Source organism: Rattus norvegicus, chromosome 17 (assembly GCF_021556685.1).
Source record: "Rattus norvegicus strain SHRSP/BbbUtx chromosome 17, alternate assembly SHRSP_T2T, whole genome shotgun sequence".
NCBI classification, from domain to species: Eukaryota; Metazoa; Chordata; class Mammalia; order Rodentia; family Muridae; genus Rattus; species Rattus norvegicus.
In genome coordinates this window covers 16,746,128-16,765,695 of record NC_141550.1, presented here as the reverse complement: position 1 = coordinate 16,765,695, position 19,568 = coordinate 16,746,128, and the positions used below count along the sequence as shown (strand labels likewise).

Genomic DNA, 19,568 nt, shown 5'->3' with positions numbered 1-19,568 from the left:
GAGACCCCAATATAGGTCTGATAACTGAATGTGGGTAACTGAATGTGAGAGTGGTGGAAAACCTGGCAATGGTATAAGGTTTCTGAACACAGAATAACGTAAGTAATTGGATACATAAGAGATAAATAAGTAAGAGAAGGGGTGGGGGAAATGACTCAGAATCAGAGGTGTAGTCACTCCCGGTGTTTCTGACAGCACTCATGTAGCGACCGTGACGTCACAGTAGCCTTGGCTCTGACACATATTGCACACATTTTGCACCACACCACAGCAGTGAGCACTGCCTGTAGCAGCACAGATTGGAAATTACTGTATGTTGTACCTTGGGGTAATTTTTACCTCACATGCAAATTTTTACCTCACATTCCTTTTTCTCAGGAAATAAGTTCTCTTTGGTTTTGTTTTAATATAGAGCTCGATATTATCATTACCTTTTACCAGGGACCTGCTTAATGAAGGAAAGTTTCATACACATTTTAAATGAAGATTGTTTTCTCAGTAACAAACGTTTAAATAAAACGGCTGCAGACACTTGCGTTTTTACGGCTGGAAGGGATCTCTGCCGTTATTTAGCCCCACGGCTTTATTTAATGAGAGAAGCATGTGGATCTACAAAAGTCCAGTGTCTTATCTCTGTAGCACCACAGCTTAGAGCCAAGTCCCTGTGCTCCCACCCAGGTTTTCCCAGCACTCTATTCCTATTGTGTTATGTCTGAATAAAAATGTTCCCTATAGGTTTATGTGTTTTAACACTCGGCCGCCAGGTGGTGGCGCTGTTTTGAAACGTTGCGGTGTCTTTAGGAAGTGAAGCCTTTCTGGATTGGGTCACTGGGGGATGGACCTTGAAAGGTAATAACGCTGCCCCATTTCCTGTTCATTCCCTGCGCACAGCTGTGGATATGATGTGACCAGCAGCTTCATAGTTTTGCCACCATGTCTTCCCCACTGTGATAGATGCTATCCCCTCAAACTGAAGCCAAAATAACCCCTGTTCCCTTCAATGGTTTCATGCCTGGTATTTGAGGCTAGCACCCTAAAAAGGAACTAAGGTGCACGGGGCGAGCATTTTGGTGCTGAGTCACATGGGAGAATAGAATTCAGAAGCAGCCTGCATTATCTGTTTTTAATCATTAAACGGCAGAAACTTTGGATAAGCCACTGGAAAATCTGTCTCGCCGTTTCCACCCCTCTAAATGCATAATTCATACGTAAAGAAATATAAGTGCGCGTACATGTGTGCGAGCACCGTTGTGCACAATACCGATGTCGAGGCCCTTTCAAAGAGAGTAGCACTTTTGGAGTTACTTAGAAACGGAGTTTCTCTCAGCAGCGTGATCAAGAAAGGAAATAAATTGCCTTCAATCTTGAAAGCATCAAGAAGACTCTATCTCTTAACCTCCAAGAGCCTCATTTAATTACCTACAGTGATACCAACTCAATGGACCACCTATCCCAATTAAGCAGCAGTGCGTGCTAATTATCATTAGACTTAATTGGTTTCCCAATTCAGCAACTTTCCCCGATCAAACCTGCCCCAGTTAAGTGGCATTTATTGAACTACCTGAATCTTGCTTAAACGAAACAAAAGAAGATTTCCCCATCTCCAGTTCAGCAAATATAACCTCCTTTCGCCAAGTCACAGTAGCCAGTTTCTAATTAATTTTGCAAAGTACACAACCAGGGTTGGCAGCAGGAATCAGAGTGTCTTCCAATTAGACTGAATATTTTAGTAAAATCAAATAATAAGTAAAACACAGTTCAAGCAACAATCAGCAAATGTGTGAAAATGAACAAATATTTGCTAACATGCTTGCTTTTTCTCCTCATCCGCAGTTTTTGACCAAGGCTACATGACTAGTTCTTCCTTCCGTACTTTCTGTTCTGGAGAGCGGGAGCGCCTATCTTTGGCAACAATACCTATTCTGCAGAATGGATATGCACGCTCGAGGAAAGGGGGAAAAGTGTTCCTGGGCTCAGCATTCCCAGAGAAATGTAGGTGCATGGCAGCTCACTCTCTTATGCAGCTGGGTTTGGAGGCACGGGCCTGGAATTCCAGGATTCGGGTGGCTGAGGCAGGAGGGTCGTGACTTGGCAAACAGTCTGGGCTAAATAATAAAATCCTGCCTCCAAAAGTAATTGCAAGTATCCTAGCTGAAATTACAACAGTACAACAAACCGCAGTAAAACTGAGCCCTTGAGGAAGAGTCAAAAAGAAACCTTGGTTAAATGGGTTCTCTAGTGTACGCGGGTGTTCAAAGATCAGGACAGAGTTGGGGATTTAGCTCAGTGGTAAAGCGCTTGCCTAGCAAGTGCAAGGCCCTGGGTTCGGTCCTCAGATCAAAAAAAAAAAAATCAGGACAGAATGGCCACCTGACAGGCTAGCTGACCTTTTGGAACGTTCTGTTCGTCTGGGGTTGCAAATGATAAGGACACCACACTCTGGTGTTGAAGGTTGTGTCTATGGGGTAGCTGGTCCAGGTCTCTGCAAGCTATCACCTCTGTCTCCCAATCTGAGTGTGTTCAGAGGAGCGTGGTGAACATTTCTAAACTGTCCCTTGAACGGTGCTCAAATTCTGGGCTCAAACTCTTCTTGCCAGTCATGAGAGGAAAGGTGGTGTCGAAGAGGGAACTGGTCCTGATGCACACACATTTTCTCAGTTCAAGCCACCCACCACCACCAAGCCCCTACGATGAGATTAAAAAGCAAATGTAGCAAGATCTGGTGAAATTGGGGTGCATGCTGCAGCCAGTCTTCACATTGTTTTCCAGGAACACCGAGACCTATTCCTCCATATCTAAGAAAGAGCCTCGTGGTCACAGCAGCCTTGGTGAAGGAGGCAAGGATCATGAGGGTGGAGATCCACCCTAGAGCAGAGTCGCCTCCGGTGGTGGTGTCTCCTGGCTACACTGGGTGGCGTGCTACCCACTGGCTCAAGCAGAGCTCACTCTTGCTAAGCACACAGATGATTAGGAATTTGAGAACCATTATGAGAATGGGGAATTGGGGATGAAGGACAGAGAGAGGAAGAAGACTAAGCAGGTAGGAGCACAGGATGGATGTGCACAGAGAAAGGCTTGGGGTGAGCTATCTGAGAACGCTCCAGCATTCTTAGTTGACGAGGGTTGTCTCAATCTGAGATGGCCGGGACGCCATGCATCATGAAACCCAAAGCTAGAGTCTGGAGAGGTTGCTCGGTGGTTAAGAGAATTTGCTGCATTTCCAGAGGACCCAGATTTGGTTTCAGGATCCCTCCAATGGCTTACAACTAAAGAACCGTCCTGCCTGCATCTTAGGCTTAAGAGTCGTCTTATTGTAAAAACAAACTAGGCTCATTCTTGTTTATGATTAGACCTCTCTGTCTCTGTCTGGGCTATGCCCCACCTGTAACCTCAACTACGAATGGTTCTATACTGCATGTTCCAGGAATGGCAACCCTGTCTTTGTTTCAAAAAGTTGTTATAGGCATCTCATAACCCTCCCTTTCATTTACAGTGTCACATGACCACCTATGACTGACTACCTTGTGGTGCTCAAATGCCCCACTGGGAAATCCTCTACTCCTGAACTTTATAGCCTTGTCTTCCTCACAGTCTGTGCTGACCTCTTGAAACCCACCTTAGGGGGAGGCAGCATGTGTCCAGGGATAAAACAAATAAACAAAAAGCTTGCTTGCTTTTTTAATTGATTTGGCCATGATGATTTGGGTTAGTGGGTTCTCTAGTCCCATCTTTGGGATTAACGCAACCTTCTGTAACTTTACTTCCTGGGGATCTGATACCCTCGCCTGGCCTCCTTGGACACCTACACTCAAGTGCATAAAGACACACAAATAAATATTAATCAAAAGAAACGCAAAGCTAATCAACAAGAAGATTCCTCATCTTACAAATCTGGCAGCTGGCAGGAAGGTCTATTCTCAGAAACATAAATGAATGAATGAGTGAATGAATGAATGAATGAATGAATGATAAATAAATAAATGCAGGTGTTCCTCAGCACTGTCTTTAGTTGTCTAGCCATTTCTGTGATATTGTATTAAGAAAACATTCTTATTTCACAAATGGAGAATAATAGCAACAATAATAAATGATGATGCAAACATAATTATTCTCAATTTTATTTATATGAGCTGAATATTCTTCTGATTCTTCAAACTCTTGGGATTGCTAAAAGACACTGGCCTAATATAAAGGGCTCTCTCTCTTCAAATGACAAGTGCATGGTGCCTGGGCTGATGACACTATTACTTCAGTAGAGAGCATTGAAGGCACCCAAGACACAGGAAGTAACTTAAGTCTCTCGAAGGCTATTTAGTTAATTAAAATCAATGTTCCCTGTAATGGATGAAATCACCTCAAATACAATTTCTATATGTCTCCTTATAATTGAATTAAACTGCTCCTGGCTAAAGTAAATCTAAGAGTAGAATTGTTAAAGGTGGGGCCTGAAGGAGTCCTGAGTATCCTAAGTTCCAAGCCACTCCGTTTATGTTTAATTATTTTTAATGATTTATTTATTTTTGTGCTTGAGCATTCATGTGTGTGTGTGAGAGTGTGCATGTGTGTGAGTCTGTGCATGTGTGTGAGTGTGCATGTGTGTGAGTCTGTGCATGTGTGTGACAGTGTGCATGTGTGTGAGTCTGTGCATATGTGTGAGTGTGCATGTGTGTGACAGTGTGCATGTGTACGAGAATGTGCATGTGTGTGAGAGTGTGCATCTGTGTGAGTCTGTGCATGTGTGTGAGTGTGCATGTGTGTGAGAGTGTGCATGTGTGTGAGTGTGCATGTGTGTGAGTGTGCATGTGTGTGAGTGTGCATGTGTGTGAGAGTGTGCATGTGTGTGAGTCTGTGCATATGTGTGAGTGTGCATGTGTGTGAGAGTATGCATGTGTGTGTGCATGTGTACGAGAATGTGCATGTGTGTGAGAGTGTGCATGTGTGTGAGAGTGTGCATGTGTGTGAGAGTGTGCATGTGTGTGTATACTCCTGGTCTATGCAGGTGCCCGTAGAAATAAGAAGGCTTCAGATGCCATGGAGATGGAGTTACAGGCAGTTGTGAGCCTCTCAAGATGGCTGCTGAGAACTGAACTTGAGGCTTCTAGAAGAAGAACAAGGTTATTTAACTTCTGAGCCATCTCTCTAGCCCCTCGTCTTATATTTAAGAAAGGTGATCTTTAACCAGTAGAAAGTTTTGTCAGAAAATGAATTCTCAGCATGAATCCTTCATATTACCCACAATGCAAGCCTCTTACCCCAGGTGCCTGTCTTTTGGGCCCTTTCTTCTTTTCGGCATAGGAAAATGGGGTTACCTGCCACTGTTGCTTCTGATTCCTGCCTTACAAATCTTAGAGTCATGTTCATGCCCTGTTCTCTTCTGAGGACACAAAGGGAGGTTCCTTTCTAGTCAGAGAGCAGGGAAGACCATGGGAATCACAAGCCAGTGCAAGTCTTGGGCAATCCTCTGGTGCTTCTCAGGGAGACTCTATGAGAACCTTCGTTTAGGATTCACCTGTTTGAGAGGTTGGAGGAGAAGAGCATGTGCATATTGCTGTTCATTCATAAACTGATGAGCAACAAAAGATTGAAAACTACTATAAACATCTGTCAAAACTAGTACTAATTACGTGTGTGGACTACTAAGCTATTGGCCCAAACTACCACGGTGCAACACATATCATTAGATACGTGTCAGATTAATGTTGTTGCAAACACTCTTTCATTCATCTTCGTCTGCAATTATCAAACGCCTGTTCTACACAGGATCGCTTGCTTTTCTTTCTCTATGCAAGGATTTCCCACACTGCCCTCACCAGCTCTCTACCTTCCTCCTTATAACCATTGATAGGAGACTGTTCCCTTACAACCAGCTCTCTTGGCTACCTACCAATGGTTATTCCCCATATTTGCTTGAACAAACCACCAGAATTTTGCCCGAATGCCCTCATCCTCCCGTCCTCTCTTCTCTCCTTCCCCCCTCCTTTCCCTCCTCCTCCTTCTCCCCTTCCTCCTCCTTCTCCCCTCTTCCTCCTCCTCTCTTCTTCTTCTTCTTCTTCTTCTTCTTCTTCTTCTTCTTCTTCTTCTTCTTCTTCTCATTCTCCCTCTCCCTCTCCCCCTCCCCTTCCCCCTCCTCCTCTTCCTCCTCCCCCTCTTCCTCCTCTTCCTCTTCCTCCTCCTCTCTTCTTCTTTCTTCTTCTTCTTCTTCTTCTTCTTCTTCTTCTTCTTCTTCTTCTTCTTCTTCTTCTTCTTCTTCTTCTTCTCATTCTCCCTCTCCCTCTCCCCCTCCCCTTCCCCCTCCTCCTCTTCCTCCTCCCCCTCTTCCTCCTCTTCCTCTTCCTCCTCCTCTCTTCTTCTTTCTTCTTCTTCTTCTTCTTCTTCTTCTTCTTCTTCTTCTTCTTCTTCTTCTTCTTCTTCTTCTTCTTCTTCTTCTTCTCATTCTCCCTCTCCCTCTCCCCCTCCCCTTCCCCCTCCTCCTCTTCCTCCTCCCCCTCTTCCTCCTCTTCCTCTTCCTCCTCCTCTCTTCTTCTTTCTTCTTCTTCTTCTTCTTCTTCTTCTTCTCATTCTCCCTCTCCCTCTCCCCCCTCCCCTTCCCCCTCCTCCTCTTCCTCCTCCCCCTCTTCCTCCTCTTCCTCTTCCTCCTCCTCTCTTCTTCTTTCTTCTTCTTCTTCTTCTTCTTCTTCTTCTTCTTCTTCTTCTTCTTCTTCTCATTCTCCCTCTCCCTCTCCCCCTCCCCTTCCCCCTCCTCCTCTTCCTCCTCCCCCTCTTCTCTCCTCTTCCTCTTCCTCCTCCTCTCTTCTTCTTTCTTCTTCTTCTTCTTCTTCTTCTTCTTCTTCTTCTTCTTCTTCTTCTTCTTCTTCTCATTCTCCCTCTCCCTCTCCCCCTCCCCTTCCCCCTCCTCCTCTTCCTCCTCCCCCTCCTCCCCCTCTTCCCCCTCTTCCTCCTCCTCCTCCTCCTCCTCCTCCTCCTCCTCCTCCTCCTTCTTCTTCTTCTTCTTCTTCTTCTTCTTCTTCTTCTTCTTCTTCTTCTTCTTCTCCTTTCCTCTCTGCAATCAAGTAATATACTTGAAGAAAAGAGAGTCCGAGCCCCAATGGGTTTTGATTTTTCCTAAACAACTTGTGATTCATCTCATTTTCTTATCAGAGATCTATTTTGAGAAGACTTAGCTCTTTCCAGTGAGACACGAGTGTGATGGTAATGCTCTGGCAATCGCTTCAGACAAAGCTCTCTGTGCTGTTGATAAGTGCCCAATGGAAAATATGTTTTCTGTGTGCTATTGGTAGTCTTCTTTAAACCATACTTTTCCCTTTAAATTAAAATGTCATTCACAGTAAGCCTGTGGTTGCTCTGTGCTGCCTTTCATCTAAGAACAGGATGAAAACAAGCATAAACTTTCAGAATCATCCAGGATACTTCTCAACGACCACACAGCCTAACAGTGTAGGCTCCAACTTGGGATCATCTGTTATGTAAGAGATGATAAACAACTCTTATGATTTGTCTGCTCTTTGGTTAAGTTTCTATCACTTGCATGTCCCGTGCATTCAATGATGCTGTAACACACTGATAAATAAAAAAGAATTGAACAGAGCAGATTTTGAAAGATTGCTCTATGCATCTCCAGGGTTTATATTTATTAAACAGAAAATCCATATATATATATATATATGGAATATATATACACATATATATGGAATATATATACATATATATGGAATATATATACATATATATGGAATATATATACATATATATGGAATATATATACATATATATGGAATATATATACACATATATATGGAATATATATATATACATATATATATGGAATATATATATATATATATATTCCTTTGTCCCAAAGGAAATTTGTTCATGGTTACATCAAGGTGCTGAGCAATAACAAAATTGAACAAATATTGGGGAAAATGTAAGGAACAATGTCACAATAGATAGAACGTGCCACGTGTACGCAGATTTATAGTCACAAAGGGCAGAATTCATCTTTTTTGACCACGGAACTAGAACTGAAAGGCATCTCAGAGCTCGGAGTCTGGACGATCCTAAATCTGCAGCCCGGAACAATGTAAATTGAAAGGATATTTTCTACGACATCTCTCAGCACAGAGATGTGTCCTTTGGGTTATGCAGAAATGAAGGCTGCATCAAAAGAACCGAGGGCCCGGGAACAAAGCCAGCCTAACACTTTCTTTGGCACATTAGCCATTTGTCTCAGCCGTGACAAAAAAGTGCCCAAGCAAATCAAAGGAGAAAATAAAGGTGAGAGGTTTATTTTGGTATAAGGTTTCAAGGACTCCGTTCTATGGTTCCCCTGGTTACTGTAGTGTCTTTCTGCTGAAGCTGAGCTGTGCTGACTCAATTTTGGCAGAAGTGTGTGGGAAAGCAGAGGTGTTTGGCTTATGGTAGCTAGGAGATGGAGGCTGGCAGCGGGGTAGTATCAAAAAGGGTAGGGGAGGAGACTCATCAAGAGAACACACCCCCAGCGACTTAAATCATCCAATCAGACGTTACTTCCTAGATTTTTTTTTTTCTTTTTTTTGGAGCTGGGGACCGAACCCAGGGCCTTGCACTTGCTAGGCAAGCGCTCTACCACTGAGCTAAATCCCCAACCCCCTAGATTTTTACCACCTCAGAGTAATGTCAGCCAAGTATGACTCTATACCTTCCTTGATCCATCAATGTATCCATTGAGTTCGAGCAGCTCCTGATTCAATCGCTTTCCTAAAAGTTCACCTCTGAACATTCTCAGAGGGGGCCAAGTCTTTAACACATATTTGCTGGGGCCATTAAATCTCCAAATTACAGCCTAAATCCACAGCAATCATGCTTTATTAACCCTGCGGTAACGCCAGGGTTAAAAAACATTTCAAAGATCTTACGTAAGGATTCATGGTGAGTTGAGGCCAAATCCATGTCTCAGGACTAGTAGAAGGAGAAGAAACCCAAGAGTAAATGAGAGGGTGGGTATTTCGAGAGAGAAGTTCATGAATCACACAGCTCATCCAAGAGACGGAAGAGCAATGCTGGATAGTTCTAGCGATCTATCAACAAACGTTGAAAAGCCACCGTGTGCCAGGCCGTCTGATAGGTGTTGGGAACATGTAGGCTTTCTCAGAGTTTCCATTCCTTTCACCCTGTTCACCAACTCTTCCGCACCACACACATAGCTGGCTGATATTAAATTCCGAGGTAAGATATTAAAAATGAAAATAATGCTTTGGCTTCAAATATTTGTGTTGGCCGCCTCCCAAGTTTTAGAGTCTGATGCCGTTTACTTTTAAGGGAGGAAAAAAATGTATTGTTAGGGAAGTGATCTCTATAGCAGTTGCTGATGGAGAGCCGTGGTTCTGGTGAGCAAGTCCAAAGAGTTGTGTGTCTAAGTGGCAATCAGATGTCTTCCCCACACCTGGACAGGCTCAGCAAACAGAACCTGCAGATGTCACTCAAGTCTGGCTGCTGGCTGGCTCCAGAGAGTCTAGCCAGGCTTTGCTTAGCTAGTCTCAGCCCAGGAGGGGCTTGCCTACCTCCTTGGAGCTTGGGCATGACTGGGTGGGTGGCTGAGGGGGTGGCCATGGCCTCTCCATCTATTTCAACCTCTAAATGGTAGTCAAACACTTAAAATAACACCAAGACGTGTTCCAGCTTGCCTTGCCAGTCAAAAAGGAGAGTGGGGGAAATTCGTTTTGAAACCCAGCATTTCAGAACCCCCAGGGCTTTCTGATCTGTTAGCCTTAGCGGTTTAGAGGATTAAAAAGGCAGGAATATTAGGGAGCAAAAAGAAAAGCAAGCAGCCAGCACAGCCAACGGAGCAGATCTAATGGAGCACAGGGCCGGAGAAGAAAGGATTCTGCCACCTGAGCGATCGTATTTATTATTCTTGTTTCACAATTAAACTTTTAAGAAGCGAATAATAATTTCCCAGACATTTTCCCTTTCTTTGCTATGCCAGTCACATCGCCCTGTCCTTTATCAACACTGCTCTGCATATGAATGGGCTGTAATTGAACTGTCGCTTTCATGAAGGTCAGTAACCTTTCATTAGGAAGAATGTGTCTTTCCTGATAAATTATAAAGTCTCTGAGGATTCGAAAGCATATTTTAAAAAATTCTCCTCACTATACCTTGAAAACCAAAACACCGATTTTTATTTTCCTGCTATTTCTTGGTGGGAGAGGGCAGTGGGAAGCAAAGGCGTCTGTGTCTCTAATTTCCTTTGGTGGGCACTTATTTATTTGGGGGAAATTTCTAATTTATTTTTGTTGGGATACACACACACACACACACACACACACACACACAGGTCAGAGGACAACCTTATGGTTTGTTTCTCAGGTACTTTTCTTCTTTCTTTTTTTATTCTGTCTGTCTGTCCATCTGCATTTTTCTTTTTCTTTTGAGACACTCTTTCCCAGACTGGCTGCCCAGGAAGCCCCAACGGTCTTCCTGTCTCCATTTTCCAAGATTTGAAGTGCACACCAACACACTCAGCTTCTTGGGATGGAAATCAGAGCCTCGAGCTTGCAAGGAAGGCGTTGCAGCAGCTGAGGACCTCGCTGGTGCAGAGTCCATTCCCTCAGATGCTGCTCTGTGCGGCTTTTAAAAAGTGAAATAACCAACATTATTTTCCCCTTTATAGTAGCTTTCATTGTTCATTACATGCGGAGTCATTACACGCAAATAAAACCCTACCTGAGTTCCATCTATTCTACCAATACCACCCCATGACTTAAACCGTAATGAGCAGAAGCAATATTCACGATGACATGAATGATTCTGACTCTGCCAGTCATGTCTGCTGAAGATTTCCTGTAATTTGAAATTCTACTGGTTGTGTGTGTGTGTGTGTGTGTGTGTCTGTGTGTCTGTGTGTCTGTGTGTGTGTATCTGCGTCTATGTCTGTATGTGAATCTGTGTCTATCTGTGTGTCTATCTGTCTGTGTCTGCCTGTGTGTGTGTGTGTGTGCTATCTCTTTGTGTGTATCTGTGTCTATATCTATGTGAATCTGTATCTGTGTGTCTCTGTGTGTCTATCTGTCTCTCTGTGTGCATCTGTCTGTCTGTCTCTCTGTGTGTCTGTCTGTCTGTATGTGTGTCTGTGTGTGCTATCTGTGTGTACATGTCTGTATGTGAATCTGTGTCTCTCTGTGTGTCTGTGTGTCTGTCTGTCTCTCTCTCTTTCTCTCTCTGTGGGTGTATGTGTGTGTGTGTGTGTGTGTGTGTGAGAGAGAGAGAGAGAGAGAGAGAGAGAGAGAGAGAGAGAGAGAGAGAGAGGCTGTGTTAGTGCAGGTAAGCATACCACAGTGCTGATGTGAGGTAAGAGAGCAGTCTAGTCTTGGCTTTGCATCTGGGTAATTCAGGCTAGCTGACCCATGACCTTCTGAGCCCATCTAGAATCCCACTGTAGAAATAAGCACTGCCATTTCAGATGTGGACTACTTTGCCAGGCTTTATTTGGGTTCTGAGAGTTTGAACTCAGGTTCCTCTGCTTAGTCAGAAGTACTTATATTCACTGAGCCATCTCCCCAGGCCTCCTCTGGGGAGTTTTCAACAAAGCTTCCCAACTCATCCAGTTACCACCAGCTCTGCACAAGCTCCCCATGGATTTGATTGACCTTTGGTTAAAAAGTCAAAGTAGGAACTAGAGAAATGGCTCCAAGAGAGAAGATTACTCACTGCTCTTGCAATGCCAGTGGTTCAGTTCCCACAATCCACATGTTGGCTCACAACTGCCTAACTCCAGTTCCACGGGAGCTGACACCCTCTTCTAGCCTCTGCAGTGCTAGATAGGCACATGGATCTCCCCTGAGCTACAGCAGCTTAAAGCAAAAAAGAATAATTTTGACTCATGGTTTCAGGGACTTCAGTCATGATTGGCTGGTTTCCTAACATAATATATAATGTATATGTTATGTTTCAGATATGAATGTATAATATATAATATATAAATATTATTATATATTATATCATATATAAGCCTGGGCAGGACTGATACAGGCTCAGCACCCAAAGCAGGGGTAATTCATAAAGACACAGAAGTACATTAGAGATTGAATTTGTCCTACTGGTCAACCAAAACAGTCCCTGAGCAATTTCTCTGGAAGTAAAAGAAAAATGGTGTTTTTAAAGCTATTTTGTCAGTAAAATGGCCACCACTAGTTTCTTTCCTTCCATTCCATTGCTTTTACCAGATAAAACTAGCAAAGAGCACATCTCATGTGTGACCCGCTGACACTCAATCACTCTATCCTGACTGGACCTAATGACTCTTCTTGGTTTAATGGTTTTGATTGTAACTACTAACTCTGTCCTTAGTGACTTCATGCTGAGAAGCATGACTACACTTACAAAACAGAATTTCAAATAAATAGAACCCCTTTCGAAAGAAAGAAAGAAAGAAAGAAAGAAAGAAAGGAAGAAAGAAAGAAAGGAAGGAAGGAAGAAAGAGGAGGGAGGGAGGGGAAGGAGGGAGGGAGGGAGGGAGAGAGAGAGAGAGAGAGAGAGAATGAGAATGAACCAAAGAGTGACAGGACATAAATGTTAATTTGCTTACTTCTGTAATTTCTTTGAGAGTTGTTGTTGGTTTTTTTGTTTTTGCTTTTGTTTTTGTTTTCACAAAACTCTTAAAATTAGGAGTCAGCAAGAATAGAGGCACTTGTGGCTACACCTGATGACCCATGCTCAATCTCCCCAAAAGCACATGACAGAAGGAAGGAATTGGCTACCCCAAGTTGCCTTTAGAGTACACACACACACACACACACACACACACACACACACACACACACCAATCACAAATAAATGAGTACAGATTTAAAATATTGAAGGAACACAAATCTAAAGTACATTTCCTATGTTGTAGGTAAAGGACACACTCTCAAGCATATACAACATTCTAGTTGAGTTTCTTATGTGTAATTTTCCCTCGAGAAATCCTCTGTCAGGTAATTCTGTGGTCTGCTTTGTCTTGTCATCCACTTGTAAAGTCATTTCTCTGGGTCACTTTCCATGAGCAGATGACGAAGCGTTTCCATGACACTGTGAAAGTGAACCACCATTGGCAAATGGACCTTGGGCATAAGTTCAGCACGTCTCAACCTTCGGAGAGGACAGTCCCCGGCTTTATGTAACCATGTGTTAGTTGAGTTTTAATTCTTGCTATCCCATGTCTAATGGTTGTTTTCAAACTAGAATCTTCCATGACTGGAGAAAAGACATAGTGATGGCTGGTGAGTCAAAGAGAAGAGAAAGTCTGGCATGAGTAGGGTGAAGGAGTTCTCCATGCCTCTGATCCTGACTCTTGTCATTATAGCTTTACTGAGAATATGACATCACAGTTAACGTCCTAAACCAAGCCATCTTATGTTATGAGAATCCTTCACAGTGCACCACAAGGAGCTCATTGAAGTTGCTAGTAAGTCCCTAGACCCAACTCATCTCTGTCCCTTATACCACTTGGTTCACACTTAGAGCCTGAATCAAACTGTGAGTACCACTCCTCTGTAGGCTCTAGGACCTTGCTGACCACATAGACCAAAGAGAATGAAGCTAATTCCACCTTAAGTGAGAAATTCTTTCACCCCACAGGTGCAAACAAGGAAGAACTATAGCCATCCGGTGGTTGGTGGTATCTTGGGATCAAATGATACTAACATTGCAGTTATACTGAGATGGAACCAAGGGTCTGACAACCACACTGCCCGTATCTGCTCCTCTTGTTTTACCGCTGAAGCCTGAGCTGTATAGTGCTGAGAGGAAGGCAAGGAGAAGGGCCTCTGGAGGTTCTTAGCCCATGGTTCAGGTAGCCCTGAAATCGACCTTATACTTCACAGGAAGCTAGCAATCCCTCTATCAAATAGGCTTGTTTGAGCTGGAATTTCATCTCCTGCAGCAGGAGCTATTCAGTCAGGGTATCCTCCTTCTAAGAGACTAAGGACCACTCTCCGGTTCAGATATGAGAGATAGAGAGATAGAAGGAGAGGGGCTGTCATGTTACATAAAACCCAGTGGCCCTCCTGGGTCAGCTTCTTAAATGCTGGGGTTATAGGTATCAAGCACCACACCCAGCGTCGAAATGGAAGACAGTACATTCTGTGTTTAGACGTCCTTCTTTTGCTTTAAAGGGCTTTCCTGCCCATCAAAAACTGGGCAGCATAAAATGATCTCTAAAACAAACCTGGTAAGCTGAACAAAACATCTTCCGGTGGTTATTTCCTGCTTTTGTTCTTGGTTCGGTGTTCCTTTCCTCCTAACACATGACAGAGTAAGAGAAAGCATTCAAATTTATATAAAGAATACTTACAACTGATCGATTGAGAAATACCAGATTTATAATTAGAGCTTTCCAAATGGACCCACATTAGAATTTCAGATGCTATAAATGAACCTGAATTTTTTTTTCTTTGAAAAGAAGTATGTTTCTTGGGGCTATTCGAGTCAACAGAATTCATCTGACCGTGTATGTCATACAAGCAAACCCCAGTGCTATCAGCACTCATAATGAAAGGGCCTGATGGAAGACAGGTATTAGGAAGCCCACTCCTAATGCTGGTGCGAACACCCGCTCGACATTCAAAGAGCTGCGCACGAGTCTCCGCTGGGTCCTGGCAGCCAGCCCTTCCCACCCCCTTCCCATTCTGCACTGCCTCGTGTTTACACAGAGAGGGTGAAACTGTTGCCAGCGTTAATACAGCATAATTTATAAGCTGAGAAGAGAACTCAGCATGCATTCCCTTTAACAGGCAAACAGACGCACTTTCAGAAGCAACTGGAGGGTGGAGACGTTTCTCGGAAACCAAGGTAACTGCTGAGTGGCCACATCCTCTCTGCCCCCACAGGATCTGCTTCTCAGAGGTTGGCAGGACCCTCCTGGGAAAGATGGCTCTGACAACCCTTCTCCCTGAATAATAGAAGGAAGACTCAAGCTGCTGAGGCTGTTATTTCTAAAGCTCTTAACACATTCATTGCTTCTCTAGCCTGGGAACGAGGGCGCCGTGGGCTCTGAAATCAGACGGTTCCCTTAAAGGGAAGGTGTACAGCATAGAATCAGTTAAGTGTGGGTCCAGAGACACTGCAGTATCAGAGGCAGACTCCAGAAATTCACTCCTTTGGAGTTGGTAAAAGATTACTGTATACTGATTATTTCTATCTCCCTGCCTAGTACAGCCACTGGAAATATTTACCTGAGCCTGATGGGACCTGGAAGGTCAAGGCACGTTTAACACTCGAGATGCAAATGCTCGAGAGATCTCAGGAAACCCCAACGGGTTCTCAACGCAAGTAACATTCATATCGCTAGGAACCCCAACCGTCCCATCATAAAGGTGGTAAGTAGTCAGGCCTCCCCAAAATTGAAGATCCTGATCATGCCGGTTCGGGTTGCACACACGTGTAATTCATTCTCCTAATCACGACACCAGTGATACTTCTTTTAAAGTCCGTTCCCTCCAATCTTCCCCGAAGGCCTGATTACTGGCTTGTTTCAATGCTGTGCTTCAGTCAGACTTCAAACAAAGGCATCAGCCTCTCTGCTGTATGTGGATGTCTTAGACACACATACCTGGGAGCCTCCATCCCTACTCGCCTGTCCCTGGAATCCTTTTCTGCCATCTTCCAGCCCTGCCCGAGGTTTTGTCTAGCCGCCTGCTCACCGTTTGAGTGACAAGTAAACACAGGCTCTAATAGACTATAGAGCCCTAGATTCCCCCTAGAGACACCATGCTCAGGATGGGGACCAGGTCAATTATGCTGATTACCCTGCTAATCCCCAGCATTAGGATAAAGCGCTCTGGTCTCCTGGCATGTAAAGGTAAGATACTCTAGGGCAAACCTGGAAGGCTGCTGATGCCTGCAAGGGATATGATAATGGCTCTCCTGTCACATTCCAAACAGACTCCAATCTCCACAGCTAGACATACAGCACTCGGTCTCATAAGCTTGATCTTGGCCTTTGAGTCTATCCAAATAGACTCCAGAATGGCACACCTTAGGAGCCTCATGGCAGCTGGCTCAGCGCTGTTCAGGGACTTCTCTATACAATGCTTCATTGCTCAACCAAGCCTTCTTCCTTGGATGCTGTCTCTCCCAGAGGCCTACAACAAGTTGACAGCACAAAGACAGAAACTATCGATCGTTTTCAGGCCACCAGTGCTTTATTGGAAATTTTTCATCTGATAATTGTATACTGTTATTATTTTTTGCAGTGCAAGAGCTGAATGAAGAAGTACATTTTTTTTTCTCTTTGGGCTTTCTAATGGTGGGGATGTAAGACAGGTCCTCATACAGACTGAAGGGCGAGGGGTGCACCTATGGGGTTCACCAAGCATAGCATTGCCATGGATAAAATGATCCAAAACTTGTCAAGATAAGTAAGGAAGTCCGAGCTTGGGGTGGCATTTTCCTTTAATTCCATTATCCGAATTTAATACTTGCTAAATATCCACCCCACCTTAGCCTTCCTTTTACCAGGAAGTCTGTTAATTAAACCAAGATAACCATGAAGTCATTTTACTACATCCTTCTGACATTTACCTCAGATGTCTATAAAGTGTCGAGTCAAAATAGTGTGTGTATGGTGTGTGAGTGTGTGTGTTTATGTGTGTGTGTCTGTGTGGGTCTCTGTTGTGTGTGTGTCTGTGTGTACAAAAGTGTCCATGTGTGAGTTGTGTGTGTTTGTGTATATGTGTGTGTATGTGTGTGGTTTGTGTGTGTGTCCATGTCTGTCTCTCTCCTTCCCTCTCCCTCTTTCTTGCCCTCTCTCTTTCTGTGAGTGTCTGTGTGTGTGCAAATGTGCCCGTCTGTCTGTTTTTTTGTCTGCCCGTCTCTGTATGTCTCTGTCTGTTTCTCTCTCTTTTCTGTGTGTGGGCATTTATGTGTCTGTGTATGTCTGTCTGTCTGCCTGCCCCCCACCCCCCGTGTACGTGCTATGTCTCAGGATACATCAAGTGGAATTATGACAGCCACTCTCTTTCCTCTCTTTTCTCCCTCAGAAGAAATGGAAGGAGCAAGGAGATAAATGCAAACAATGTATAAAATCGAACCGCTCTGGACCATCTGAGGTTGAGCCAAGCAGATCTTACTAAACATTGAACAAAACAAGCATATGAACACGGACCAGCCATGACCTGGTCCCCAACCCCTACCCTCCTGGGCACCTTTCTGATTTTGCCCTTCGGTGGACAAGGATGTGTTAATAGCACACGGGGAGGAATGTTTCCATTGCTTGCTCACGGTCACTTAGGCTCACCTTGTTTGTTCTATTCTGCTCTCCGTGACCGCGGTGTCTTACAAAGTCACCATACTTGGTGAGTTTTCAAAGCCACCAGGTGGCGAGTCCACGGGCTTTCATCTAAAATACTGACAACCTCAGGCAAAAACCCTGTAAGGTAGCACTTCAGGTACATAGAAATGTAACAATATCGGAACTGAAGAAAAACAAATGTTCCAGCTGACTAGGTCCGGCACATCCTCCCCTCCGGAGAGATAAACTGACTTTGAACAAAAAACTTTTTTTTAATGGTTCTCAAAAAGGACAAAACTTTGAAATGTCAGGCTTTATGTAAGAGTATTCGAAGTCTACTTAGCATTAGTGACTAAGCCATGAAAATGAAGGAGTCAGCAAAATAATGTCCCAGTTCCACACACCTTTCCTATTGAAAATTCCCATCCTCCTATCATGTAACTTTAAGAACAATCTTTGGTTGACCTCTGCTTGGGGCCAAGTGGCTCTTTCAACAAAATGGCGATTCTGGCTTTTAAAATATATAAATGCACAGAGCACAGGGCGATTGTAGGGCGGTGGAGATGCTCTGTAGGGAACGATAATGTGACAATGGATATCTGTCAGAACCTCTGTGAGTACAACACCAATAACGTGAGTTCAAAACTTGTCTGACGAGACTATGCCAAAGTGAATTCGTCAGCTATCATGAGAGTAGCCATGGGGCGGGGGTTGGGGAAATGGCTCAGCAGTTAGGAGCATTGGTACCCATCTAGTAGCTCACAGATATCTCTCACTCCAGTTTTGGGGATCTGACATCTCTAGCCACCATGAGCACCAGGCATGAGCATGATACATAGACATAGATATATACAGGGAAAACACTTAAAAGAAGATAAGTTAAAAAAAAAAAACAAGAAACAAAAACAAAGAGTTCCCTTGGGGTGGATGCTGTGGACAACAATAGGATCTCTATGGATGGAAGAAGACGGTAGAGAAAATCTCCCCATGCCCCTTTTCATCTCGCTGTGCACATGAAACTTCTTTATGAAAGGCCTATGAAAATGTGTATCAGGCATTATGTATAAATCTACTACAGCCTCCCACGGTGACAGAATTCTGCTGATCCAGGTTCTTCAACAGCCTTGAACTGTTCTGACTGGTTGTGAAGTCAGGAACACTTATTGAATAATGACGCTGGTTGTGTGTCCTTGGGTTGCTTGCATGGTTCGAGAAAATGAGGACAACAGTGACTCTTCACTGTCTGGGTCAGAGACCCTAGACACCCAGCATTCATTTCCCTCATATATAAACTTGGTGCCGTACAGCGTTTCACTAGTGGGCATTCGAAATGACATTTAGATTTTACATTAAAATGAGTTAATCATATACTAAAACCAAAAACACGGTCCTCTCTTCTTTCAGAAGTAATTCAAGAGCAGAAGTAGAATGCTTCAGCCAACATGTGACTGAGTTATGGAAGTAATGTCTGGCCCTCCTCCCTCTCTCCAAATATCTCCGGAGATATTTAGGCATGAAAGTTTCAAAAATTTCAGGCATTCTAAATTTCCTAACTCTTTATCCCTGCTAGTGACAACGTCAATATGTTTGAGGTCGTGGTAACAATGAGAACGAAAGGAGTCAAATTCTTTCTATACATCAGCAACTGGAATAGCATTTGCAAGAACTTTTCCACATCACTCCCAGATGTGGAACCTAAGGGAGGCTCACCAGAAATTACAACCACATGCTTAGCTTAATCCTGGTCAGATCTCTAATAGGATTACACATTTCTATGATTATATTTAGATATATGTGTATCTGTGTATATGTTTACATACAAGCAAACACATGCACACTTATTTGGGGATTGTGGGGAAGACTAAATATAAGTCACTAATTAAGAAGCCACGTGGTGTAAATTTTCAATGACTTGGGCACGGTAAGTGCACTGTGGCTGTGAAGGGAAATGTCTTTGTTCCTGAGGAGATACTAAGGAATCAACAAAGGAAGGACTGGTCGATATGCAAACAGCTTGCAGATGGTTCAAAACATGTGACAGGAGATAGATGACAAAGATACTACTGATGCTACCTGTGAAATACGAAATTCAAAGGAAGGTGACAAGGCGCTAGTAATGGGTGGTTTCAGGTGACAGTATAATGTTGGGTTCTTCTCATCTTTCGTGGAAAGGTTTATACTTTGTGTGTGTTTGTTTTTGTGTGTGTGTGTGTGTGTGTGTGTGTGTGTGTGTGTGTCTAACTCAGACAACCCATTACTATGGAGATAGCATGTTGATAATCTTATACATAGTACAATATGCAATATTAAGACCTGC

General features: G+C 43.7%; 1 long non-coding RNA gene across 5 annotated transcripts; it reads left to right on the top strand.

The window, feature by feature from the left end:
• Positions 1-8,007: 8,007 nt before the first annotated feature.
• Positions 8,008-18,634, top strand: LOC108348530 (uncharacterized). Of its 5 annotated transcripts, XR_015641178.1 has the most exons (5): positions 8,036-8,274; positions 9,965-10,038; positions 14,754-14,811; positions 15,178-15,338; positions 17,001-18,633. It is a non-coding gene; the product is annotated as an uncharacterized LOC108348530 (long non-coding RNA). The 5 variants fall into 5 exon arrangements; XR_015641176.1 differs by lacking the exon at positions 9,965-10,038 and having other exon boundaries at positions 8,009-8,274; positions 17,001-18,634; XR_015641177.1 differs by lacking the exon at positions 9,965-10,038 and having other exon boundaries at positions 8,026-8,274; positions 15,173-15,338.
• The last annotated feature ends 934 nt before the right edge of the window (positions 18,635-19,568 follow it).